This window comes from Lissotriton helveticus, chromosome 3_1, assembly GCF_964261635.1.
Source record: "Lissotriton helveticus chromosome 3_1, aLisHel1.1, whole genome shotgun sequence".
NCBI classification, from domain to species: Eukaryota; Metazoa; Chordata; class Amphibia; order Caudata; family Salamandridae; genus Lissotriton; species Lissotriton helveticus.
The window spans coordinates 924,224,018-924,250,910 of record NC_136061.1 but is presented as its reverse complement, the minus strand read 5'-3'; the positions used below and the strand labels follow the sequence as shown (position 1 = coordinate 924,250,910).

Here is a 26,893-nt window from a genome sequence, read left to right as displayed (position 1 = left end):
ACTGGTCAAAACAACAAGAAAGAAATGCCTAGCAGGCGGGTGCATGCATTCCAGCTCAATATAAAGGGAATTACATTGTAAAACCATTAACCTTCCAGTAACTTTTGGGAGTTTGGAAGAGAATTTATACTTTAGATCAGAGGGTCTCAAATAAAAGCACAAAGCTGGCAGAGGCTCAAAAAAGGTTCATATAACTAAATTTGGAAAGGCATTACATTATAAATACTAAGGGGTATAAATACAATTGACTGAAGCTAAACCAATATCCTCATGAGGGAACAGGTGACTGGATCGGCTATAAACGAACATGACAAGTGCTAGCGTCAGTGATGGTGAAGGACATGGAAGCACCAATAAATATCAGTAGGGGTTGGGTTGTGGGATAAAATGGGGTTCTGTTGCAGTACGCCCACCCGACTTTTTGCATAGTATCTGGTGCAATGTCGACTGAAAGTATGCAGGTTTCCTGCTAATCAGGTCCCCAGCACCTGTGTTCTTTTCCTAAAACTGTACCCAGTTTGGCACCACTTCAGCTACCCCTGTTAGTCCCTAGTAAATGGTTGCCCTGATACCTAGGGCATTGGGACTGAAGAGGGTACTCTAGGGCTGCAGCACCAGTAGTGCCACCCTAGGAACCCCTCACCCAGGCCATGCAAACTGCCACAGCAGCCTGCATGAAATGAAAAATGACAAAATTGACATGGCATATTACCCTGTGTGCCATGTAGTGCTTAATTTGTAAAATATGAAGTCCAGGTGCTCAAATATTGGTCGGAGGACACAACCACTTTCACCTGGCTCCACCCACTTCCTCCAATGGCGCCACCCACTCTCTGTTGGCTCCACCCACATCCTCACCTGGCGCTGATGAAAGGCAGATTTAATACCCGATCTGAATTTCAGCAAGGGAGCTTTCCTCCAAGTAAGGTTTTGATAGGAGGTTCCCCTGCCCTGTGAATATTTTGAAAAAGATAAATTAAAAGTGCATTTAAAGCACAATTTTGGAATAAATAAGCTAAAATGACTAGTGCATTGAAAACGGACATGTGAAAAATTCCAGTGCTCTAAGTGCCGATTTAGGGAAAAGACAATACTCACATGCATTATAATGCCTAGCCCTGGCATAATGGTGGCATGACATGGCGGTGGCCAGTGTTCGGATATTAGCATCATGGTCAAATTGAGGTAGCCACATGTTGTAGAATGGTGGCCACCATTGACAAGCTGAGGGCATCCTTGAACTTATGGGGCAACCCTGATTACCGTTTTTAATATATTTTGGGCATCCATAGTAATAATGGTGTCTAGACATGACTGCGGACAGACGGACTGCGGGGTAATAAAGGCGGATGCCCTTCCGGCCGCGCAGCGGGCGCGCCGGCGGCGCGCCAAAGGCAAGCCCGTCTGCGCCCGTCCACGGCCGGACGGGGGCAGGGGCCATAACCCCTGGACAAAACGGGGCGTCTATACGGTGGAGCCCTGGCCAACTCCGCGCAATGTGTCCCGATACCGATAAGGCCTGCCTTCATAGCTTGAGAGCTCAGGAGGACATTGCCTGCAAAGAATGTAAATACACGTGGAGTACCAGTCATATTAGGAAGGCTGAAGCCCTAAGGCTGATGTGCAGACTACTAAATGTTAGATCTATGGTTAAGCATAAATTGGACATCTACGATCTACTCACGGAGATGAAGTTTGATCTTCTATTCCTCACCGAGATATGGCTTGATTCCTACTCTGAGCCAGATGTAGTCGCCTACCTTCCGGAGGGCTATACCATGGTCAGGTTGGACAGACCTGTGGGTAGAGGTGGTGGAATAGCGATAATCTTTAAAACCCCGCTATGCTGTGAATTGGTTCCATTTTCTACAGCGGATAGTGAAGCATGGGGCTTTTTCTATAAAGGTTAATGCTAGCAATACTGTGAAGGGTCTTTTGATTTATCGTCTACCTGGCCCTTCTGCTCGTTTTACCTTCAGTTTGCTTGAAGGCGTGACGGAAGAGGCCCTGTGCAGGGATACATTTCTGCTATTAGGCGACCTTAACCTGCACTTAGACGATCCACAGGATAGGGGAGCCACTGACGTTTGTCAGGGACTGTATGCTCTTCAACTCCATCTTAGGTCCCAGGCATCCCCTACACATCAAAAGGGCCATCTTCTGGACCCTATTTTTGCCAACTGGGAGGAGGTTAAAGTTAAAACCCCTATACCGATTCCTTGGTCTGATCACTATCTAGTACCTTTTGCTATAGATGTGCCAATAACAAATACCCAAGAGCGAGTCAATACTAAATATCCCAGTCGGAAATGGGCAACCTTCTCCAAAGCCAAGTTTGATACTGCCTTGGTCAAAGGAGGTAGACCTGGAGGTCTGGATGCCAACTCTGCATCGGACAGACTGGAAGAGCGTATCAATGATGCATTGGACGCTACGGCCCCACTGCGCGTAAAAAACCTTGGCAGCAGACCTCAGAAATCCGCCCCCTGGTTTAGCGATGAACTTCGTCGAATTAAGGCGGAATGCAAACAACTTGAAAAGACGCTGGAGGATTGCCTTTCTGGAACAGGCCAAACAAGAATACATGGTTAAACTGAGAATTTACCATAATTTAATTAGACGCGCCAAGGCCAAATATTTTACAGGAAGAATAGGGGAAGCCGAAAACTCGAGTAAGGAGTTATTTAAAATATATAAAGAAATTACCTTCCATGGGCCACGTGCTGATCCGGCTAGTGTTTCAGAGGAATCCTGTAATCGCATCGCCACCTTTTTTTCCAATAAGGTGGCTGCTATATACTCCGCCTTTTCAGGTGGTGATAGAAGGGGCTCTGATTTCAGAGAGACAGAACTGGATGTTGTGGAGGAAAATAGGCTCATGAGCTTTCTTACGCCACCTTATGAAAGCCTGATACAGATATGCCAATCCATCAAGTCAGGATCCCCCCTAGATCCGGCTTTGCCCAAGCTGCTCGCGGGGAGTATTGAGATCCTGGAGCCCTATATCAGAGATGTACTTGATCTTTCGTTTAGTACTCATACTGTACCTGACAGATGGAAACAAGCAGTGGTACTTCCACTTCAAAAAAAAGCCAAATGTGAGCTGGGAAAAATTGGATAACCTTCGCCCTATCTCTCTCTTACCCTATCTGGCCAAAGTGGCAGAGAAGGTGGCTAATCTTCAGTTGATGGCTCATGTGGAGAAGACTAGCCTGCTTCATCCAACTCAGTTTGGCTTTCGCTCCAGTCACTCCACTGAGTCAGCACTGCTGATGGCCACGGAATCCATCAGACAAGGAGTGGATGATGGGCACACGATGGCACTTATTTTACTCGATCTGAGTGCAGCGTTCGACACTGTAGCTCATTCCACTCTGCTACAGTGTCTGAACAAGGGTGGAGTCGTGGGGACTGCGCTGAAGTGGATCCAATCTTTTTTGTCTAATAGGGGCTTTCAGGTTAGATAGGGGGAGTATTACTACCGTATGATCAACTTGGACCAAGGAGTGCCGCAGGGCTCTGCCTTGAGTCCAACCCTGTTCAACCTTTATGTGGCCCCTGTAGCAAACATCGTGGAGAGTCACGGCCTGCAAATTGTGTCATACGCCGATGACACTCAGCTGGTTGTCTCGCTGTCGCGAGCACCAGAGGTGGCGGCATCTAACTTCAGTGCATGCATGAAGGAGCTTGCTTCCTGGATGTCTAACAACTGCCTGAAGTTGAATGGGGCCAAAACTGAGGTGCTCGTGGTGGGGGGCGACCCATCTGTGTGGTCATCGGTGTGGTGGCCGGCATGCCTTGACAACACTCCACTACCCTGCCAGCAGGCCAAAAATCTTGGGGTAATGTTTGACTCAGACCTTTCATTCACTCCCCAGATTGGTCGTGTGGTTGGGACATGCGTTGGCGTTCTCAAAAATCTGCAGAAGACTCTTGATTTGCTTCCGGTTGATGCGAGACGTACGCTGGTGCATGCACTGGTGAGCTCACGGCTAGACTATGCCAACCTTCTCTATCTGGGGACCACGGTTAAAGGTCTAAGTCGCCTGCAGGTGTTACAAAATGCCGCAGCACGGCTGGTACTGAGGCTCCCAAAAAGAGCAGCCTCCAAAGCCGCCTTAAAAGCTCTCCACTGGCTTCCTGTCAGGGAGAGGATTGCTTTTAAGGCGCTATGCATATGTCATCGCATTATTGGGGGCAAGGCGCCCGTCCCCTTGCTGAGCCTCATCACACCGTACAAACCTAGTCGGGTACTCAGATCCACCGGTTTTGGCCTAGTAGCTGTTCCCAAAGTCAAGAAAGCGCGAATGGGAGGCAGACCCTTCAGACATCTTGCAGCTAAGAGCTGGAACAGGCTCCCTATGGAACTGCGTCTTGAACCTTCGGAGGTTAAGTTCCGGAGAGCTCTAAAAACCCATCTATTTTGTTCTACACTAGATTAATTGTTTACTGTCCTGTTCATTGCCTCTCACCACAGCGCGGGGACACGCCGGTGGGCGTAACCAGGCGCTTTAGAAATCTCCGTAATAATAATAATAATAGACCTGACACAAAGGTGGCATCCACGCAATAGTACCCATTATTGGCCTATTGTGTTGTCCTTGGCATTATGGTGGCCATCTCTGGCATTTGATTGTAATACCTATGCTTGTGGGAAACAATGTGTGCTGTGAATGAGTAGTACATATGCGTACTCGATTAAATTGCATGCAATTTGGAAGTCGAATATACAGTATTTACCAACATGAAAACTGAACTTTATGACACAGTATGTGTTTCTCGGACAATTACATTTTTTTGTTTGGAGGAAGTGAGTTTGTGTATACTTAAAGCCATCCAGCTGAGCTGGGAAGACTTAGATCTGGTGTTACTTCATTGATGCCACAGAGCACTTGCTGCTATGACAGTTATTAGTTCTGTTTAGGGAATGCACGTTGTTTTCGTTCTCTTGGCACATACATCAACCTAGCTGTTAGGCCGGCTTTCTGAGACCATGAGCTAAAAGCCTGCTTCACCTCGCACTAGCCAACGGTTGGGCAATTTCCATCCACCTCCTGTCGAGTCTGTTTTCACGATGAGGGTCCTCCCGAGAGCTGGGATGAGAATATGGGTTGAAGAGAGGCACGTTTCACTAACGGCAGCATTGTGTTAATGTTTACAGTGGGTATTTAAACAACCCCCACTACAATGGATCCAACCCCATCGCACAATAAAATATGTCTTGGCAATTTTTAATGGTTGTTGGTATTATTACTGTCCCTGTTTGGTAAACGCAATTTGCAGTGTTTTGTGTACATAAGGAGCACATAAAACAGGGGCTCCTGAACCAGCAGAAATCGCCGTATGTGGACAGGAAGGCTGCACAGGCCCGAGCGTTACTACTGGCCTGGTGGCACATGATGTGATGACTGATGATGATTTACAGATATAAAATCCCACCTGTTTTATTATCCCGCTGGTGCTTTGGCTTTCATGATGGATTTAATTTCTTTTGAGCAGTGGCAGCAAGTATGTCAGAGTCAGACACTTTGGAGTAGACAGACAGGGGTTAAAATAAATTAAGCAAGGGCAAGGCCCTCCCCTTTCGGCAGCCTCGGTGCATTGCACTGCCGCGGTGCCCCGCCCGATGCCGGAGGCATGCTTGCTGGGGCCTTAGAGGCTCTGACTAAGTTCAGGTGACCGTCAACACCCGCACGCCAGTAAAAGCAGCATTGTTTTTTTTTTATTACTCACTGCGTGTTGGCACTGCCAGGACTGCAGGAGTGTCTTATTAAGAGGCCTGCTGCTGCTTCACGTCGTGCTAACTGGTGCTGCCGTGCTGGTAACTTGTGCAGTGCGTGTGTGCTGTGGTGAGTTCCATCGTCCCTGGCATGAAAGGAAAATGCTACTTACCAGTATGCATCTGTTCTTGGCATGTAGAGCTGCAGATTTCTACACTTTGCATTAGATCGCCACCTTGTGTTGGGCTCGGATGATTGCATGTCGTTATCGTCTTGGAAGAAGTCTTTGTTGCCACAAGATAGGTGACTCCTCCCTTGGACGATAGTGCGCATGGGCATCGGCTCCATCCTTAGATTGTTTTTCGCCATGATGGAAATTAATGGAGTTAGTAGAAAGAAAGAAGGGATGTCCACTTAAGATAAAACTGGAACAGATACAGGTCCCGGGGAGGCGGGAGGGTGTGTAGAAATCTGTAGCTCTACATGCCAAGAACAGATGCATACTGGTAAGTAGAATTTTCCATTCGAGGCATATGAGCGGCAGATTCTACACTTTGCATTGATTGTGCAGCAGTGTCTCCCCTAGCGGTGGTCACCTGTATCTGTTGCAGTAGTTTGAAAGAGAGTTTTAAAGACAGCTTGGCCTACAGCAGCTTGCTGCTTGGCTTGCACATCAACAATATAGGGTTTTTTGGGGGCGTGGCCTGGCGCTGGCGAAGATGGCCACCTAATAGAGGAGCTCCGCCAAAGCGGAGCGTTTTCCCCCAAAAATCCTGCATCATCCTTCACCAAGTGACGCTGCATGAGGTTCCCCTCGGCTGCCGCTGCTGATCGCGGCAGGGGACACCCACTCCGGTTGCAGGGAGTGCCGTGTGCGAGGAGGAAGCAACCTTGATTGGCGGGCTGGCCCGGCCGTGTCAGATTTCCTCCACAGGATCCAGCTGTTGATCAATGGTTCCACCTCCAAATGTCACCAACACCCTGATAGTATTTACAAGGAGTTCGAGCCATTAGGTGAGGGAAAAAATAATAAACTAAAACAAAAAAACGGGAAGGAAAGGAATGGGTCAGCATGGATGGGAAATCTGAAATGACAAAAGGACACATATAAATTCCACGGCTTCGTATACAAACTACACTCATAAATTCTCGCTAGAGGATCTAAGTTTACCTGTTTAAAGAAAAAGAACCAGACCATGCAATAACGTAACAATCTTCACGCTCCAATACTGCCCTTGCATTTCCTTAGGGAATATAAACGAGAAGCATATGTAATTCTATAGACACGGACATTTATATGGAACATGTGTGCAGTATACTGATGTAACCTTCCTAGATAATAACCTACCACTGAGCAGCAAGGAGTGAAAAGAATAATAAGGGAGTCTGGTAATTAGGAAGGAAAGATATCAAAAAGAATACATCCAAGTGTTTAGAATGGTGAGCTCAGGACACGGTAATGTGTAGGAGGCAAGAACCACAACACTCCGCTCCTCTATGTCTAGATAATGATCCTCCTTATCAGACAATGAATAGGGCTCTGACCATACAGGAAGCGACAGTAACGCGTAGTTGCGACCACTACCGCGCTCTGCTCTCTCAAACCAAAATACACCAATCTCTAGTAAAAACGGCAGCGCGTAGTTCCACTCACTACCACGCTCCGCTTTGTAGTTAATTATAATCCAAAATCGAGTCTATGGAAAAACACGGTAACGCGTAGCAAACATACCACAGCGCTCCGCTTTTTGCCCTGACTCGTAAACAGTGTTCCAAAAGTCCATAAGGCAGCAGAATAACACTAACTTGCCAAAAACCCAAAAAGCAACGAAAACGATAAAAGAACTGACAAGCCGAGTCTTCCTTCAGATCGGCTAATCAGTTAAGCAGACCCACAGGCTTCCGCTGCCACCTGCAGGCAGGATCCGTGAATGCAATAATCATGCAGCTATCGGGAGACAGTCCCGCAACTGCAGTATAGTATTTAGTTGATACAGCGTGAGACCGAAGATTCTCCTACCTCGAGGGGATGCACACGGCAGGGTCACGACCTCAATGGGAATCACAAGACAAGACGTGCAGAGCAGCCGCTCCCACGTCCGAAGAAGAACTGGAACCAGAATAACACGCACCAGGAAGGAAGTTCTGTGTCCTAAAGTAACTTCCTGGTGCGCCGCAAAGGATCCTGGGCAACGTAGTTTACAGCATTTCTAGCGTGATGCAGGCGCGGCTGGGACCGATCCTGACAAGCCGGGGCGCAACACAACCACAGTCCCTGGCCTGAGGCCTGCACGTGGGTGGAAAACCGCGAAAGTTCAGCGGGGGGCGTTGCTGTGGGGCCGATACAGCGGCTTGCTGTCCTGCGGCGGTCGGATCCCCCTGAGACACCCTAACATCCTCCGAGGGCCTCGCTAGAGACCGGGGGCCTCCTGGCCGGCCCGCGAGACTGCTAATTGGGGATGTGGGTAGTTTGGAACCTACGGAGCAGGGAAGCAGGAGGGTGGGGAAAGTTAACCAGTTCTGGTGTTTGGGGGGAGGATGGGGGCGGCTGGGAGTGGGATGAGTTGTTGGAAATGGTCATTACAGATAGATGCAAATATTAGGGTGCATTGTACCAGAAGCTTCAGGGCAGCTATTGCAGTCAAGAGTGTGTACTACTATGAGGTAGGATAAAAGCTTCAGAATACTGAGTTGGAACGTCAGCGGGCTGGGGGAGCTCAAGAGAACCATAGTGTTACAATTTGTTAAAAGGCATTCACCGGATGTGGTGCTCCTACTGAGTAACACATGCCATGCACTTAACAGGTGTGGGTACTCCCTTGTAATCCATGCCTGCATTACTTCTGGGTCCCGCGGGGTGGGCACCCTGATACGCCACAGCTTTCCCCTAGTAATAGACCACACAGAATCTGACCCTCTTGGTCGATATGCTGCTATCTCGCGCAAATGGGAAGGCCGCAGAATCAACTTAGTCACTAGCTACATCCCGCCTGGGCTTCAAACTCAATCATACCAAGAATTAGGCAAGTTGCTCCTTTCCCTTCCGGAGGGACAGCTCCTGGTGGGGGGAGATTTTAATGCTGTGGTCTCAGGACACCTCGACAGGCACCCACCCAGGGACATACCAACGGGCCACATGTGGTTGGCGGACTTTATCGAGACAATTGGCCTCACTGATCTTATGGCGTCTCCGGCACCCAACAGGCAACCAATACACCTTCTTTTCCGGTCCTCATCACTCTTTCTCATGCATAGATGACATATTAGCACCTCTACAACATGACACCGCCATACAGGAAGCCACACACCTAGCAAGGGGCATTTCGGACCACTCCCCGCTGATGGTACATCTCACAATCGGAGACAGGCGGGAAGGAAGTGTAGCACCGATTAATGCCTGGTATCTCCGCAATGAAGACACGAGGAAGAAACTGACACTGGAAATTGACCAGTACTTTGAGAACAATGATGGTAAGGTAGACTCCTCGGTGGTGCTGTGGGAGGCTTTCAAAACTATGCTTAGGGGGGAGGCCCTCTCGGCGATCGCGGGCCACCGCAAGGAACGGGAGGCTCAAATGGCCCAATTGGAGGGAGATCTCCGGGAGTTGGAAGCAGCGGCACATATTGATGCTGATCCGGAGAATACCCACCGGATGTTACTCAAAGGGGCGGAATACAGGGCCCTGGCCACAGATGCCGCAAAACGCACAGTTAGAGACGGGGAAGGCAGAATATACGATCAAGGAGATAAGGCGGGCAGGCTCATAGCGTGGCTTGACAAGAAACAACGCTTACAGAAAGTGGTGGTGGAGCTCAGGACCGAGTCAGGGGCGGTTGTTACGGAACCTCGTGAGATTGTCATGGAGTTTGCGCGACACTATCAGAAGGTCTATAGTAATGGGTCTGACCGGCCTGAGGAGGACTCTGTGGACTTATTGAAGGACATCCGTCTGCCTACCCTCGAGGAAGCAGACAGGGAGGCCTTGGAGGCGCCGCTCACAGCCGAAGAGCTGGGTCGAACTATCCGGGATCTCCGTTCCGGAAAAGCCCTAGGACCCAACGGACTGCCTATTGAGCTCTATAAGCTGAAACCTGACGGCCTCAGGCAATATCTGAAGCGGATGTTCGAAGAAAGCAGGGAGAGGGGCACGCTGCCGCGAGACCAGCGTATTGCCACCATTGTGGCATCCCCAAGGACGGAAAGCCAAGGGACTCCTGTGCTTCTTATAGACCTATATCCTTACTAAACGCGGAGCCCAAGATCCTAGCTAAGATTGTTGTAGGCCAAATCATTTTTGAGACCAGTGGCATTAATCTGAGATTTTCATAGGAACTAAAGAAGCAAGAAAGTTGATGTTCCTTGTGAGTTTTAGCAACTTTACTTTTCTGCATCTGTCTGGATTCTCAGATCCAAACACTATGGCCTTGGATACCTTTCATTGGAATAACTGGAAATTAGATACCAATGTGTTACTTTATATTTAAAGAATGCACAAACCTTTTCTTCAGGTGATATTAAAAACATACCAGTTAAGTAGTAATTATCATCTGAAGAAGAGTCATGTGGAATCTCGAAAGCCCACATTGCTACATTTTCTGCTAATCCAATAAAAGGTATCACTAACGGGAGTGTTTGAATTTTTTGTTTGAACTACCACTTCATACAATCCATCTTCATGTTCTAAGGTGAGGGCCTTGTAATGTACACTATATTGGGAACATCTTCTACTCTGCTGTACATCACACAGCCTTTTTTATTTTTAAACATTTGAATGCTTTGAAACTGACAGATGGGGTCTACCTCAGCTTCAAATGATTGACAAGGAAAATTGGTATATCTTTTGGTTAATAACAGAATGCTTAAAGTGAAACCGTCTTGAGATCATCATAATGTTTCATGCTGCTACTTGCAATCAAATCTCGGTGAGTATTGGCACATCTATTTTCTATTTGTGCCTAGATTATCAGACGTCACAGATAGAAATGGAATATGGAAATAAACCTCAGCACTCCTATTTAAGTATATATCAATTCATAAAGTTATTCAAGCAAATCAATTCAAAGTACCAGCAGCAGGACATCAAAGTCGTTCTTGCCGTGTCAGTTTAATATGAATTTATGCCAAAATTACAAGATTGTGAAACATAAGCAATATAATCAGGATGATCAGCTTGGTGTGGCAATCCTCCTTCCAAGCATAGAAACCGGCAGCCGACACGTTTCGTTTCATAGAAACTTTTTCAAGGCTTCAGTTGATATTTAGCACGAATGACCAAACAGTAGTAGTGTATGTCCGTCCAAGTCTTGTCCTGGGGATTAGTTTGTCCCTAGGTATTTTTTTTCTCTCTGTTATGTAGTAGACCGCGTCACGTATTCATATGTATAAAGACGCTTTTTTTTTTTTTCAATTTTTCCGCTTGAAATTCTTTATTTTGTGTAGTCACAGAGTCATGGGCTATGATATGCCCCTTATGTCCTCGAACCTCCCTCGCGGCGCAGTCGTTCCCTAAATTGATCTGCAGGAGCACCAAGACTTGTATGCTGATATTGTATGCACAAGGGGAATAGATGTGCTCCCAATTGTTCCACCACTGCCGTTTTTAAATATTGTCAGATATGGAATATGCTTAGGAGATATTTACAGGGATATTTTTCCTCTCTAACATCAAAGTGGAAGGTGTTTTCCCATTTTTTATAACTACTGTACTTTTGGAAAGGCAGGTTCAATCTTCAATAAAAAGGCTTCAAGGAAAACAAGAAAGCAGATTTGGTAACCAGGTTCAAAAGCAAACACAAGGGGCACTCTGCAGACAGTATTGGGAAAGGTATGCAGCAATAGTAAAGATGGTTGTTTGTTGCTTCGAAATTTCTCAAAGGGCAAAGCCTGTGCACTTTGTCTAATTCTGCATGCAAAATTATACCTTTCACCCAATCCTAATGTTATCTTGTCTCATGCAAATAGTAAAACAAATGAAGACATTAAAATAAATGGGGAAAATTGTGCGAGAAAAGAAGAAAAGAAGGGATAAAAGTGACTGGATCCAATAAAATGGAAAGTTTTCCAAATCAAACACAGAGCCCTTAAAATATACATATACTGTGTCCAAGCATTACTTCCACACTTCTACGTCATTTCTTTCCTTTAAAATAAGGCATGTTTACTTTGTATATACTGAATAATACCAGAATTTCATCCAATGTATTAGGCAAACTTATTTTCAGATAATCATAATTTAGGAATAGTGTTAAAAAAAGGTTATTACATTATTACCAAGTATTTTAAATTGCACCAGTCCAGTTTAGGGTGAGGGTTAGTATTACTGTGATGACTTCGTTTATGTATATGTAATTTAAAATAAATTAAAGAATTCACAATTGTGGTTTGGATCAGTTTGAAAATAATTGTAGAAAATGAATTATAATTATTTAAATGTTATTCGATTTATGGTTAGGGTAAGACGTTACAATATCACGATTAAATTATAGGGTTATGGTTAGCATTACGATTACAAGAAGGTTATATTCAATGCAATGAAGTAGATAATACAATAGGGTTAGAGTTAGTATTAATTTAGTATAATGTATTGTTTAATGTAAATTGGGTTGCAGGTTATGTTTAAAAAAAATGTAATTACATTTAATAGTAAAGATTTGTTGTTGAGAGATTGAAAATAATTTCATTAAATCAGAAATAAGGTTATGGAAAAGGTTAGCATTAAAGCAAGATTTAGCATTAGGGAATGACGAAATAGGGGAGAAAAGTAACAGTAATGATAATTGAGAGAAGTAAATGGTTATTGATGTACAGGTGGGCACATTAAAGTTTAGAGAAGTAACAGTAGTAGAAATAAGCACCTATATGCGAGTTAGTTGCTGATGTAGGCTGTTGTGTATGCCTGCAGGCTACCTTTCACAGGCTATGCTGCCAGTACAGGAATCAGAGAATGTGCAACAAGTTGCTAAGCAACCTACGCAGTCTCTGTGCTACCACAATCTTCAAGTCAGAAGCACTGTGCTGTTGCACAGATGTGACAGTGCTTTCTTTGTCCAGTGTACTTCCTTGCCTGACTTGGATCTCACCAGGAGTACAACGAAAGAAAAATCGCCACATTACAGGGCCATATCTTATTATACTAACCACAGTCACCTTATTTAACAAAGCTCCTATTTCAATGCGCCTAAATGTATTTTGGTGCATTGAGCAGTGGCGTCTGGTATTTAAAAGGGGTAGGGGGTTGGGATGCGGGGCCCGATTGTGGGGTAGGGGGTGGGGGGGGGGGGGTTTGAGGGGGGAAATGAATTAAAAAAATGAACACTTACCTGTCTGCTGTTTGCCAGAACCTCCTCCTCTCCCTCTTTGCCGGCTTCCAGGGCAGGAAGTAGGAACCACCTGGCTCCCAGCCTCCTGCTAGGCAATTCTGAGCACCATGGAGCAGCACTCACCCAGATAATGGGAGGCTGGGCAAGTTCTCCATGCAGGCTGTAATGCAGACAGCATAGAGAACATGCAAAGTGCGCATGACGGTTTGACCAACCCAAGACGGCCGGCCAAAGCGTCCTGCGCACTTGGAGTGGGCAAACTACTCCTCACCTGCCTTGCTCTGTGAGCAGAGCAGTCGCACCCCTACCCAGATAAGCAAGGGGAAAAATAAAATAATAACAATGACTTATTATCATTTTATTTTTTCCTCTTTGACCTGCTCAGTGAGGCGACGCGCCTCCGCCTTACCAAAGGAGCCACCACTGGCATTGAGATAGTATCCGACTGCACAAAGTTAACTCTTTCTAAGGTTTAGCTATTTTATATGTGGCCAAAGTGTGTGGCAACCACAAGCAATTCGAATTCTTTCCGAATTTAGGTCATATTAACAGAATAATGTAAGCAATAGTTAACTGGTGGTGAAGAGGCATCATATCAGAAGAAACAAAGATAACCATACCACAGCTAAAGGTGCAGTAATATTCAGCTGCTTCCAACTTGTCTTGGGTTTATCTTGCCGAACTTACCTAATTCTCTAATGGCCCTCTCTAGTTAGGTAGGATTCTCTGCAGACACCACTTTTAGTATACACAGTACAGCTGAATAAACTTACACTCCCAGACAGGATTTGACATTACAATCTAAGAACTTTTTCACTAGGCCTACTAGTACCACGACTCAAATAGCGCACAGCAATATGAACCAAGCAAACATAAATTACCTGTTGTACATTTTCAATGCGACCAGGACCAGTGTGAAAATGATTATTACTCCAACAACAATAGCCGCTACTATCGCTCCCGAGCCTGATAAAACAGAGCAGTTTGAAAACATTACATTAGAAATGAGACAAAGGTTACAAATATCACATCCTGGAATAAAAAGAACACAGCGGCAAGAACATTAGGTGAAGAAACAATTAAGAATGCATGGGTCTTTAATAGACTGGACAGACTGTAAAATACATATACACTGAAAAGCCTACAAGATGTTCATACCTAGTGCGGTTTGCTACGGAGGGAGATGGTTGCCAAATGGGAAATTCAACTTTCTAAAATGTTTACTAAGTTAACTCATTCAAGTTTGAATATCTGTCTTCTGGTGCAGACAAAATTTAAGCCCATTTGAGTTTGAACCAGTTGACTCAGTTTACCTCAATACTCTTGGCTCCCTGAACCCGTCACGTGCTTAGAAAAGGAAAACAAATCAGTGAAGAGTTGCAAAAATGTGACTAGGTCCTCTATGAACTTGTGCTCCCTTAACACCTCAAGGGGTCACTTGGGACATCAGCTCACAAAGCACCTGATGGGGACACTGGCCCCACATCCTCACTTGACAGCTCGAAGGAGGGGTGTGCACATGGGCTTACCTAGCAGCTCAGGGGGTCTTGAGGACTTGCACTCACCTACCAGGTACCAGGGTACCTCAAGCATGTGCACAGACTGTACACAGCAATGGAGTGATTTCTCACCATGGATCTCAGAGGCAATTAACAATATTACTGGTCAAAACAACAAGAAAGAAATGCCTAGCAGGCGGGTGCATGCATTCCAGCTCAATATAAAGGGAATTACATTGTAAAACCATTAACCTTCCAGTAACTTGGGAGTTTGGAAGAGAATTTATACTTTAGATCAGAGGGTCTCAAATAAAAGCACAAAGCTGGCAGAGGCTCAAAAAGGTTCATATAACTAAATTTGGAAAGGCATTACATTATAAATACTAAGGGGTATAAATACAATTGACTGAAGCTAAACCAATATCCTCATGAGGGAACAGGTGACTGGATCGGCTATAAACGAACATGACAAGTGCTAGCGTCAGTGATGGTGAAGGACATGGAAGCACCAATAAATATCAGTAGGGGTTGGGTTGTGCGATAAAATGGGGTTCTGTTGCAGTACGCCCACCCGACTTTTTGCATAGTATCTGGTGCAATGTCGACTGAAAGTATGCAGGTTTCCTGCTAATCAGGTCCCCAGCACCCGTGTTCTTTTCCTAAAACTGTACCCAGTTTGGCACCACTTCAGCTACCCCTGTAAGTCCCTAGTAAATGGTTGCCCTGATACCTAGGGCATTGGGACTGAAGAGGGTACTCTAGGGCTGCAGCACCAGTAGTGCCACCCTAGGGACCCCTCACCCAGGCCATGCAAACTGCCACAGTAGCCTGCATGAAATGAAAAATGACAAAATTGACATGGCATATTACCCTGTGTGCCATGCAGTGCTTAATTTGTAAAATATGAAGTCCAGGTGCTCAAATATTGGTCGGAGGACACAACCACTTTCACCTGGCTCCACCCACTTCCTCCACTGGCGCCACCCACTCTCTGTTGGCTCCACCCACATCCTCACCTGGCGCTGATGAAAGGCAGATTTAATACCCGATCTGAATTTCAGCAAGGGAGCTTCCCTCCAAGTAAGGTTTTGATAGGAGGTTCCCCTGCCCTGTGAATATTTTGAAAAAGATAAAATTAAAAGTGCATTTAAAGCACAATTTTGGAATAAATTAGCTAAAATGACTAGTGCATTGAAAACGGACATGTGAAAAATTCCAGTGCTCTAAGTGCCGATTTAGGGAAAAGACAATACTCACATGCATTATAATGCCTAGCCCTGGCATAATGGTGGAATGACATGGCGGTGGCCAGTGTTCGGATATTAGCATCATGGTCAAATGTTGTAGAATGGTGGCCACCATTGACAAGCTGAGGGCATCCTTGAACTTATGGGGCAACCCTGATTACCGTTTTTAATATATTTTGGGCATCCATAGTAATAATGGTGTCTAGACATGACTGCGGACAGACGGACTGCGGGGTACTTAAGGCGGATGCCCTTCCGGCGCGCCGGCGGCGCGCCAAAGGCAAGCCCGTCTGCGCCCGTCCGCGGCCGGACGGGGGCAGGGGCCATAACCCCTGGACAAAACGGGGCGCCTATACTGTGGAGCCCTGGCCAACTCCGCGCAATGTGTCCCGATACCGATAAGGCCTGCCTTCATAGCTTGAGAGCTGAGGAGGACATTGCCTGCAAAGAATGTAAATACACGTGGAGTACCAGTCATATTAGGAAGGCTGAAGCCCTAAGGCTGATGTGCAGACTACTAAATGTTAGATCTATGGTTTTATTTATTTATTTATTTATAGCCTTGTATAGCGCCTGATTCAATTCCCGAAGGGATATCTCTGCGCTTATGCTTCCACTGGTAGTCTCTAACAAGGTTTTATAGTTAGTTAGCTATAGCTGTAATATGGGGAGATGTTACCTAAGGCATGGTGTAAAGGTAAGTTTTTAGATTTTTTCTGAAGGATTCAAGGCTTGTAATTTGTTTCAACACAGGTGGTAGGGAGTTCCAGAGGACAGGTCCTTTGTAGGAGAGGGCCCGTCCTCCCTGTCTGGCTCTTCTAAACTTTGGAACCTGAAGCAGGTGATGGCTACTGGACCGTAGAGTGCGTCCAGGAGTGTATGGAACAAATTTTTCCTTTAAATATCTGGGACCAGTGCCAAACAGGCATTTATGTATAGTGCAACATATCTTGAATTTAACACGTTGCTTTACTGGTAGCCAGTGGAGTTGGTGAAGAAGGGGACGAGAGGGAGTTCTGGGAGGGGCATTGAGAACTAGCCTTGCTGCAGTGTTTTGCACTATTTGCAATTTCTTCAATTGTTCCTCATTGGCTGATATATAGAGGCCATTACAATAATCCATCCTACTTATTATTAGGGTCTGAACAAGCGTTTTTCTGTGGTTGTCTGGCAGAAATGGAAAAACACGTCGAAGCAGCCCAACCACACGAAAACATGCACCTGTGACTTGGGTAGTATGTTCCTTAAGTAGGAGAGCCTGATCCAGGCGAATACCAAGATTTTTAACTGTTTGTTTCGGGGTTGGGACAGGTCCCAGCTCCAAGGGCCACCAATCGGGGGACCACATTAGAGTTGCCCCTCCAAACAACATGACCTCAGTTTTGGTCACGTTGCATTGAAGGTAGTTCTGTGCCATCCAATGTGCCACTGCTCTCATACCGTCCGCAAATGATTTTTGGATTGCGGGTGTGAGAGTGTGGAAAGGAAATAAAAGCTGGGTGTCATCAGTGTATGACACCGGGGTGAATCCATATGATCTTATAATGTTTGCCAAGGGGGCCACATACACGTTAAAAAGCGTGGGGCTTAGGCATGAGCCCTGTGGCACTCCCTTGGTAAGCTCCCTGAAGGTGGAAGAGTGGGAGCCTAGCTTGACCCCTTGTGATCGACCCGAAAGAAAGCTTTCCAACCATGACATAGCCACACCTCCTATGCCCACATCTCTCAATCGGCCGAGAAGGAGTTCATGTGACACTGTGTCTAAGGCCGCGGATAGATCTAACAGCACCAGAATCATTGGTTAAGCATAAATTGGACATCTACGATCTACTCACGGAGATGAAGTTTGATCTTCTATTCCTCACCGAGACATGGCTTGATTCCTACTCTGAGCCAGATGTAGTCGCCTCCCTTCCGGAGGGCTATACCATGGTCAGGTTGGACAGACCTGTGGGTAGAGGTGGTGGAATAGCGATAATCTTTAAAACCCCGCTATGCTGTGAATTGGTTCCATTTACCACAGCGGATAGTGAAGCAGGTGCCTTCTCTATAAAGGTTAATGCTAGCAATACTGTGAAGGGTCTTTTGATTTATCGTCTACCTGGCCCTTCTGCTCGTTTTACCTTCAGTTTGCTTGAAGGCGTGACGGAAGAGGCCCTGCGCAGGGATACATTTCTGCTATTAGGCGACCTTAACCTGCACTTAGACGATCCAGAGGATAGGGGAGCCACTGACGTTTGTCAGGGACTGTATGCTCTTCAACTCCATCTTAGGTCCCAGGCATCCCCTACACATCAAAAGGGCCATCTTCTGGACCCTATTTTTGCCAACTGGGAGGAGGTTAAAGTTAAAACCCCTATACCGATTCCTTGGTCTGATCACTATCTAGTACCTTTTGCTATAGATGTGCCATTAACAAATACCCAAGAGCGAGTCAATACTAAATATCCCAGTCGGAAATGGGCAACCTTCTCCAAAGCCAAGTTTGATACTGCCTTGGTCAAAGGAGGTAGACCTGGAGGTCTGGATGCCAACTCTGCATCGGACAGACTTGAAGAGCGTATCAATGATGCATTGGACGCTACGGCACCACTGCGCGTAAAAAACCTTGGCAGCAGACCTCAGAAATCCGCCCCCTGGTTTAGCGATGAACTTCGTCGAATTAAGGCGGAATGCAAACAACTTGAAAGACGCTGGAGGATTGCCTTTCTGGAACAGGCCAAACAAGAATACATGGTTAAACTGAGAATTTACCATAATTTAATTAGACGCGCCAAGGCCAAATATTTTACAGGAAGAATAGGGGAAGCCGAAAACTCGAGTAAGGAGTTATTTAAAATATATAAAGAAATTACCTTCCATGGGCCACGTGCTGATCCGGCTAGTGTTTCAGAGGAATCCTGTAATCGCATCGCCACCTTTTTTTCCAATAAGGTGGCTTCTATATACTCCGCCTTTTCGGGTGGTGATAGAAGGGGCTCTGATTTCAGAGAGACAGAACTGGATGTTGTGGAGGAAAATAGGCTCATGAGCTTTCTTACGCCACCTTATGAAAGCCTGATACAGATATGCCAATCCATCAAGTCAGGATCCGCCCTAGATCCGGCTTCGCCCAAGCTGCTCGCGGGGAGTATTGAGATCCTGGAGCCCTATATCAGAGATGTACTTGATCTTTCGTTTAGTACTCATACTGTACCTGACAGATGGAAACAAGCAGTGGTACTTCCACTTCAAAAAAAGCCAAATGTGAGCTGGGAAAAATTGGATAACCTTCGCCCTATCTCTCTCTTACCCTATCTGGCCAAAGTGGCAGAGAAGGTGGCTAATCTTCAGTTGATGGCTCATGTGGAGAAGACTAGCCTGCTTCATCCAACTCAGTTTGGCTTTCGCTCCCGTCACTCCACTGAGTCAGCACTGCTGATGGCCACGGAATCCATCAGACAAGGAGTGGATGAGGGGCACATGATGGCCCTTATTTTACTCGATCTGAGTGCAGCGTTCGACACTGTAGCTCATTCCACTCTGCTACAGTGTCTGAACAAGGGTGGAGTCGTGGGGACTCCGCTGAAGTGGATCCAATCTTTTTTGTCTAATAGGGGCTTTCAGGTTAGACAGGGGGAGTATTACTACTGTATGATCAACTTGGACCAAGGAGTGCCGCAGGGCTCTGCCTTGAGTCCAACCCTGTTCAACCTTTATGTGGCCCCTGTAGCAAACATCGTGGAGAGTCACGGCCTGCAAATTGTGTCATACGCCGATGACACTCAGCTGGTCGTCTCGCTGTCGCAAGCACCAGAGGTGGCGGCATCTAACTTCAGTGCATGCATGAAGGAGCTTGCTTCCTGGATGTCTAACAACTGCCTGAAGTTGAATGGGGCCAAAACTGAGGTGCTCGTGGTGGGGGGCGACCCGTCTGTGTGGTCATCGGCGTGGTGGCCGGCATGCCTTGACAACACTCCAGTACCCTGCCAGCAGGCCAAAAATCTTGGGGTAATGTTTGACTCAGACCTTTCATTCACTCCCCAGATTGGTCGTGTGGTTGGGACATGCGTTGGCTTTCTCAAAAATCTGCGGAAGACTCTTGATTTGCTTCTGGTTGATGCGAGACGTACGCTGGTGCATGCACTGGTGACCTCCCGGCTAGACTATGCCAACCTTCTCTATCTGGGGACCACGGTTAAAGGTCTAAGTCGCCTGCAGGTGTTACAGAATGCCGCAGAACGGCTGGTACTGAGGCTCCCAAAAAGAGCAGCCTCCAAAGCCGCCTTAAAAGCTCTCCACTGGCTTCCTGTCAGGGAGAGGATTGCTTTTAAGGCGCTATGCATATGTCATCGCATTATTGGGGGCAAGGCGCCCGCCCCCTTGCTGAGCCTCATCACACCGTACAAACCTAGTCGGGTACTCAGATCCACCGGTGTTGGCCTAGTAGCTGTTCCCAAAGTCAAGAAAGCGCGAATGGGAGGCAGACCATTCAGACATCTTGCAGCTAAGAGCTGGAACAGGCTCCCTATGGAACTGCGTCTCGAACCTTCGGAGGTTAAGTTCCGGAGAGCTCTAAAAACCCATCTATTTTGTTCTACACTAGATTAATGGCTTACTGTCCTGCTCATTGCCTCTCACCACAGCGCGGGGACAAGCCGGTGGGCGTAACCAGGCGCTTTAGAAATCTCCGTAATATTAATAATAATAGACCTGACACAAAGGTGGCATCCACGCAATAGTACCCATTATTGGCCTATTGTGTTGTCCTTGGCATTATGGTGGCCATCTCTGGCATTTGATGGTAATACCTATGCTTGTGGGAAACAACGTGTGCTGTGAATGAGTAGTACATATGCGTACTCGATTAAATTGCATGCAATTTGGAAGTCGAATATACAGTATTTACCAACATGAAAACTGAACTTTATGGCACAGTATGTGTTTCTCGGACAATTAAATTTTTTTGTTTGGAGGAAGTGAGTTTGTGTATACTTAAAGCCATCCAGCTGAGCTGGGAAGACTTAGATCTGGTGTTACTTCATTGATGCCACAGAGCACTTGCTGCTATGACAGTTATTAGTTCTGTTTAGGGAATGCACAGATTCAAACATGCTCTATGCAAAAGTTGTAAAGCGTCCTCTAGTACGGACTTAAACAACTTCAACAAACAAACAATGAAGATTGACTACCGGTGTCTCCATTTTCATTGGAAAGCGCAGCATCTTTTTTGCCCCGAGCTGTGTAGCTAACAGAAAATAGTTCTGAGTGCACAGCGTTATTTTCGTTCTCTTGGCACATACATCAACCTAGCTGTTAGGCCGGCTTTCTGAGACCATGAGCTAAAAGCCTGCTTCACCTCGCACTAGCCAACGGTTGGGCAATTTCCATCCACCTCCTGTCGAGTCTGTTTTCACGATGAGGGTCCTCCCGAGAGCTGGGATGAGAATATGGGTTGAAGAGAGGCACGTTTCACTAACGGCAGCATTGTGTTAATGTTTACCGTGGGTATTTAAACAACCCCCACTACAATGGATCCAACCCCATCGCACAATAAAATATGTCTTGGCAATTTTTAATGGTTGCTGGTATTATTACTGTCCCTGTTTGGTAAACGCAATTTGCAGTGTTTTGTGTACATAAGGAGCACATAAAACAGGGGCTCCTGGACCAGCAGAAACCGCCGTAAGTGGACAGGAAGGCTGCACAGGCCCGAGCGTTACTACTGGCCTGGTGGCACATGATGTGATGACTGATGATGATCTACATATATAAAATCCCACCTGTTTTATTATCCCGCTGGTGCTTTGGCTTTCATGATGGATTTAATTTCTTTTGAGCAGTGGCAGCAAGTATGTCAGAGTCAGACACTTTGGAGTAGACAGACAGGGGTTAAAATAAATTAAGCAAGGGCAAGGCCCTCCCCTTTCGGCAGCCTCGGTGCATTGCACTGCACGCGGTGCCCCGCCCGATGCCGGAGGCATGCTTGCTGGGGCCTTAGAGGCTCTTACTAAGTTCAGGTGACCGTCAACACCCGCACGCCAGTAAAAGCAGCATTGTTTTTTTTTTTATTACTCACCGCGTGTTGGCACTGCCAGGACTGCAGGAGTGTCTTATTAAGAGGCCTGCTGCTGCTTCACGTCGTGCTAACTGGTGCTGCCGTGCTGGTAACTCGTGCAGTGCGTGTGTGCTGTGGTGAGTTCCATCGTCCCTGGCATGAAAGGAAAATGCTACTTACCAGTATGCATCTGTTCTTGGCATGTAGAGCTGCAGATTTCTACACTTTGCATTAGATCGCCACCTGGTGTTGGGCTCGGATGATTGCATGTCGTTATCGTCTTGGAAGAAGTCTTTGTTGCCACGAGATAGGTGACTCCTCCCTTGGACGATAGTGCGCATGGGCATCGGCTCCATCCTTAGATTGTTTTTCGCCATGATGGAAATTGATGGAGTTAGTAGAAAGAAAGAAGGGATGTCCACTTAAGATAAAACTGGAACAGATACAGGTCCCGGGGAGGCGGGAGGGTGTGTAGAAATCTGTAGCTCTACATACCTACATGCCAAGAACAGATGCATACTGGTAAGTAGAATTTTCCATTCGAGGCATATGAGCGGCAGATTCTACACTTTGCATTGATTGTGCAGCAGTGTCTCCCCTAGCGGTGGTCACCTGTATCTGTTGCAGTAGTTTGAAAGAGAGTTTTAAAGACAGCTTGGCCTACAGCAGCTTGCTGCTTGGCTTGCACATCAACAATATAGGGTTTTTGACAGGAACAGACTAATTTGCATACAGCCAGGTTCTGAAACTGGGATGATGCAGTGAGCTAAAAAACGGTGTTGGATCTAGCCCTGATCTCTTGACTGGGTGAGAGTTTTCTGCTTAATTCAGAGACTCTGTCCATCACCACCCCTTGTTGTTAATTATTACAGGTCCCGGGGAGGCTCTCAAACTCCTCGGTGGTGCTGTGGGAGGCTTTCAAAACTGTGCTTAGGGGGGAGGCCCTCTCGGCGATCGCGGGCCGCCGCAAGGAACGGGAGGCTCAAATGGCCCAATTGGAGGGAGATCTCCAGGAGTTGGAAGCAGCGGCACATATTGATGCTGATCCGGAGAAAACCCACCGGATGTTACTCAAAGGGGCGGAATACAGGGCCCTGGTCACAGATGCCGCAAAACGCACAGTTAGAGACGGGGAAGGCAGAATATACGATCAAGGAGATAAGGCGGGCAGGCTCATAGCGTGGCTTGACAAGAAACAACACTTACAGAAAGTGGTGGTGGAGCTCAGGACCGAGTCAGGGGCGGTTGTTAGGGAACCTCGTGAGATTGTCATGGAGTTTGCGCGACACTATCAGAAGGTCTTTAGTAATGGGTCTGACCGGCCTGAGGAGGACTCTGTGGACTTATTGAAGGACATCCGTCTGCCTACCCTCGAGGAAGCAGACAGGGAGGCCTTGAAGGCGCCGCTCACAGCCGAAGAGCTGGGTCGAACTATCAGGGATCTCCGTTCCGGAAAAGCCCTAGGACCCAACGGACTGCCTATTGAGCTCTATAAGCTGAAACCTGACGGCCTCAGGCAATATCTGAAGCGGATGTTCGAAGAAAGCAGGGAGAGGGGCACGCTGCCGCGAGACCAGCGTATTGCCACCATTGTGGCATCCCCAAGGACGGAAAGCCAAGGGACTCCTGTGCTTCTTATAGACCTATATCCTTACTAAACGCGGAGCCCAAGATCCTAGCTAAGGTTTTGGCCAATAGGCTCAAGCCAGTCCTGCCGACGCTGGTCCAACCGCCTTCACGGAGTGCTGGGGAGATGTCACACTATCCAGGAAGATGCAATAGTAGTATCACTTGATGCCGCTATGGCATTCGATCCGTTGGAATGGCCCTACATGATGGCGGTCCTTCGGAAGCTGGGATTTGGCCCCGAATTCATCGGGTGGGTACGTCTCCTTTATTCTGAGGCCTTGGCACAAGTAACGGTTAACAACAAAATCTCTGAGGTCTTTGCTCTAGAGAGAGGGACACTACAGGGGTGTCCCCTCTCACCTTTGCTTTTTGCCCTATCGCTGGAACCGCTCGCCGCTTGGATCAGACAGGACCGCTCCCTAAAGGGGCTCAGGTGGACTGATGGCTGGGAGGACAAGATATCGCTCTATGCGGACGACATCCTCCTCTATCTCACGAGACCCCGTACGTCCCTTATAGTAGCTATGGACATCTTCACCAGCTTCGGAAAGAACTCTGGGTATAGTATTAATTGGGGCAAATCCTTGCTGTATGTTCTTCACGGAGACCCCCCTGCTATACCCCGGGACTGCCCGATTAAAGTGGCCACGGAGGGGTTCAAATATCTGGGGATCTTCATCTCAAGAGTAAAAGCCATAAGATACGAGAGAAATATCCTGCCGCCTCTGCAGCGGTCCAATTATTAGGAAGGGCTTCGCTCTTTAAAATGATGGCGTTACCGAGATTCTTATACACCCTGCAAAATTACCCAGACCTGGTTCCACAGTCCTATTTCGCGATTATTGAAACCACGCTGAGAGAGCTATTGTGGTCTAGAACACTCCGTATCTCCCTTCAGAAACTTACATTGGGATGGTATGACGGAGGTATAGCGCTCCCTGACATTTGAAAGTACTACTGGGCCGCGCATCTCGCGGCCATCAATCAGGGCACCTATAGTGATGGCACCGATCCGGGGTATGGAATGGACCGATGGCTCCTACTGGGCGGGAATTTTGAGGCGGCGCTATACTCTAAACCGGGAAGGTACCCACTTACCGGGCCCACCCAGCACTCAGTACAGATATGGCACATTGCGCAGCGTAAATTGGGATGGGCTGGCACTCTAACTATGTCTACCCCGCTATGGGCCTCAGAAAGACTGGGCACCTTGAGCTGTACCAAAGGGTTCCGAAACTGTGATTTAATCGGGATCTCCCAAATAAAAGACCTATGGGGCCTGGAAGGGGTTGTGTCCTTTGCCTCGCTCCAACACACGTATGAGCTCGCCCAAACAGAATACTTCCGATATTTACAGGTCCGACACGCTCTCCAATCAAACATCCCCCCTGGGACCCTGCCCCCGGACTCCTCACCCCTGGAAGACAGACTACTGGACGGCCACCTTCCCAAGCATGCCATATCACTCACATTCAAGAAAATTATTAATAACTCCCCGGACCTATTGCACAACCTTAAAGGGAAGTGGGAGGCTGACGGCTTAGAAATAGACAAGGAGGAGTGGAGGAGTGCGCTGGCGTCCCCTAAGGAAGTAGCCATATCGGCCAGATTTCGGCTGATTCAGCTTAAAATCCTCCATTGAATTTACATCTAAGGGACCAGATTGCAGTTGATGGGTCGTAGCGAGGATGGGCTCTGCAGGAGGGGATGCGGAGAGGCAGGGACATTCTTCCACATACTATGGGAGTGCCCAGTGCTCCAGATTTATTGTCAACGGGTACATCGATGCATGCAAGAGGTGTGGGGGGTAGCGCTTCAAGTGGAGGCGAAGAGGTGTCTGCTGAACATTTGGGAGCCCACTGACCTGTCATCCCGTGGGAGGACCTGGGCCACACTGGGGTTCGTAATAGCAAAAAGGAACATTGCTAGGCTGTGGGGGGAGTGGGACCTCCGAAACTGGACTCATGGAAAACAGATATGGACTGGTGCATGCTCCAGGAGAAGACAGTCTACTTAGCCAGGGGGTGCCCCCGGAAATGGGTTGAGGTATGGTCGAATTGGAATGAGTACAGGGGTCATATATGCGAACCCCCCCAGACTACCCCAGTTGACGAATCACACGCATTGTTGAATGTTTAGTGCTAAATTGCAATGAGTATTTTTAACAATGTACATCATGCTTTGACTTTTCTAAGGTACAACTGCATATATTGTATTACCCGAATGTGATGACCACGACTGTTTGCTGAAGCGTTAATAAAAAGGTTTTTAAAAAAACAACAATATAGTGTTTAGTGAAGGTGTGTGTTGTAGACCATGTTTCTGCCTTGCATATGTCTTCTAGGGGAATATTCCCTAAGAAAGCCATGGAGGCTCCTAGTTTGCGTGTGGAGTGCGCTCTAGGAGGAACTGTTAATGTGCGTTTTCCCTTGTGTTAGCATATTTGTATACATTAAATAATCCACCTTGCAATTCCTGTTTTAGAAATGGGGTTGCCTTTATGTGGTGGAGAGAAAGCTACAAATAGTTGCTTTGTTTTACAAAAGGATTTGGTCCTATCGATGTAATAGAGAAGAGCTCTTTTGACATCTAGTCTGTGTAGAGCTCTCCCTGCTACAGAGTCTGGATTTTGAAAAAACACTGGTAACTCTACAGATTGGTTTAGAGGACAAGGAGTAATTATTTTAGGAAGAAATTTAGGATTAGTCCTTAGAACCACTTTGTTACGGTGTAATTGTAAGAATGGTTCTTGTATAGTGAAAGCTTGAATTTCACTAACTCTTCTAAGAGAGGTAATAGCAATGAGGAAAGCGGTTTTCCATGTGAGAAACTGCAGTTCACATTTGTGTAAAGGTTCACAAGGGGGTCCCATGAGCCTGGTAAGAACAATGTATAGGTTCCAAACTGGAGAGGGTGGTAACCTACGAGGAATAATTCTTTTTTATCTTTTATTGCTGGTACTCTAAACAACGACATATGTTGTCTGTTTTGTAGGTATGCCCCAATGGCTGCAATACGTAAGCATATAGATGAGTATGCCAGATTACATCTCTCTAAATGGAGAAGGTAACAGATAATATTTTGGATGGAAGCATCTAAAGGATTAATTTGATTATTAGTGCAGTAAATGGCAAATCCTTTTCATTTAGCAGCATAACAAGCTCTAGTAGTAGGTCTTCTGGTTTCTTTAATGATATTCATACAGACTGTATGAATATCATTAAAGAAACTAGGTAACCAAACTCTAAGACTTCAGGAGCCAGATCGCCAGATTCAGTTGACTTGGATCTGGAGTGTCTTTCAGAACCGGCACTTCTATTTGTTACGGTGCCGAGGGAGCAAGTGGTATCGGCACATGCGGTTTGCTCGGTATGGAGCTACCCGAAGGCTTCATTATTTTCTTCGGTTCCGGGGTTGATGGCGGGGCTTTCGAAGTGCTTT

The 26,893-nt window shown here is 46.8% G+C and overlaps 1 protein-coding gene across 1 annotated transcript in view; it reads right to left on the bottom strand.

Annotated features, from left to right (window-relative positions):
* The window catches only part of NCMAP (non-compact myelin associated protein), a 990,488-nt gene that overhangs the window by 20,854 nt on the left and 942,741 nt on the right, over window positions 1-26,893 (bottom strand). The window contains exon 4 of the transcript XR_013608733.1: window positions 13,922-14,006. The gene's annotated coding sequence lies outside the window, so the exon portion shown is untranslated. The remainder of the gene's footprint in view (window positions 1-13,921; window positions 14,007-26,893) is intronic.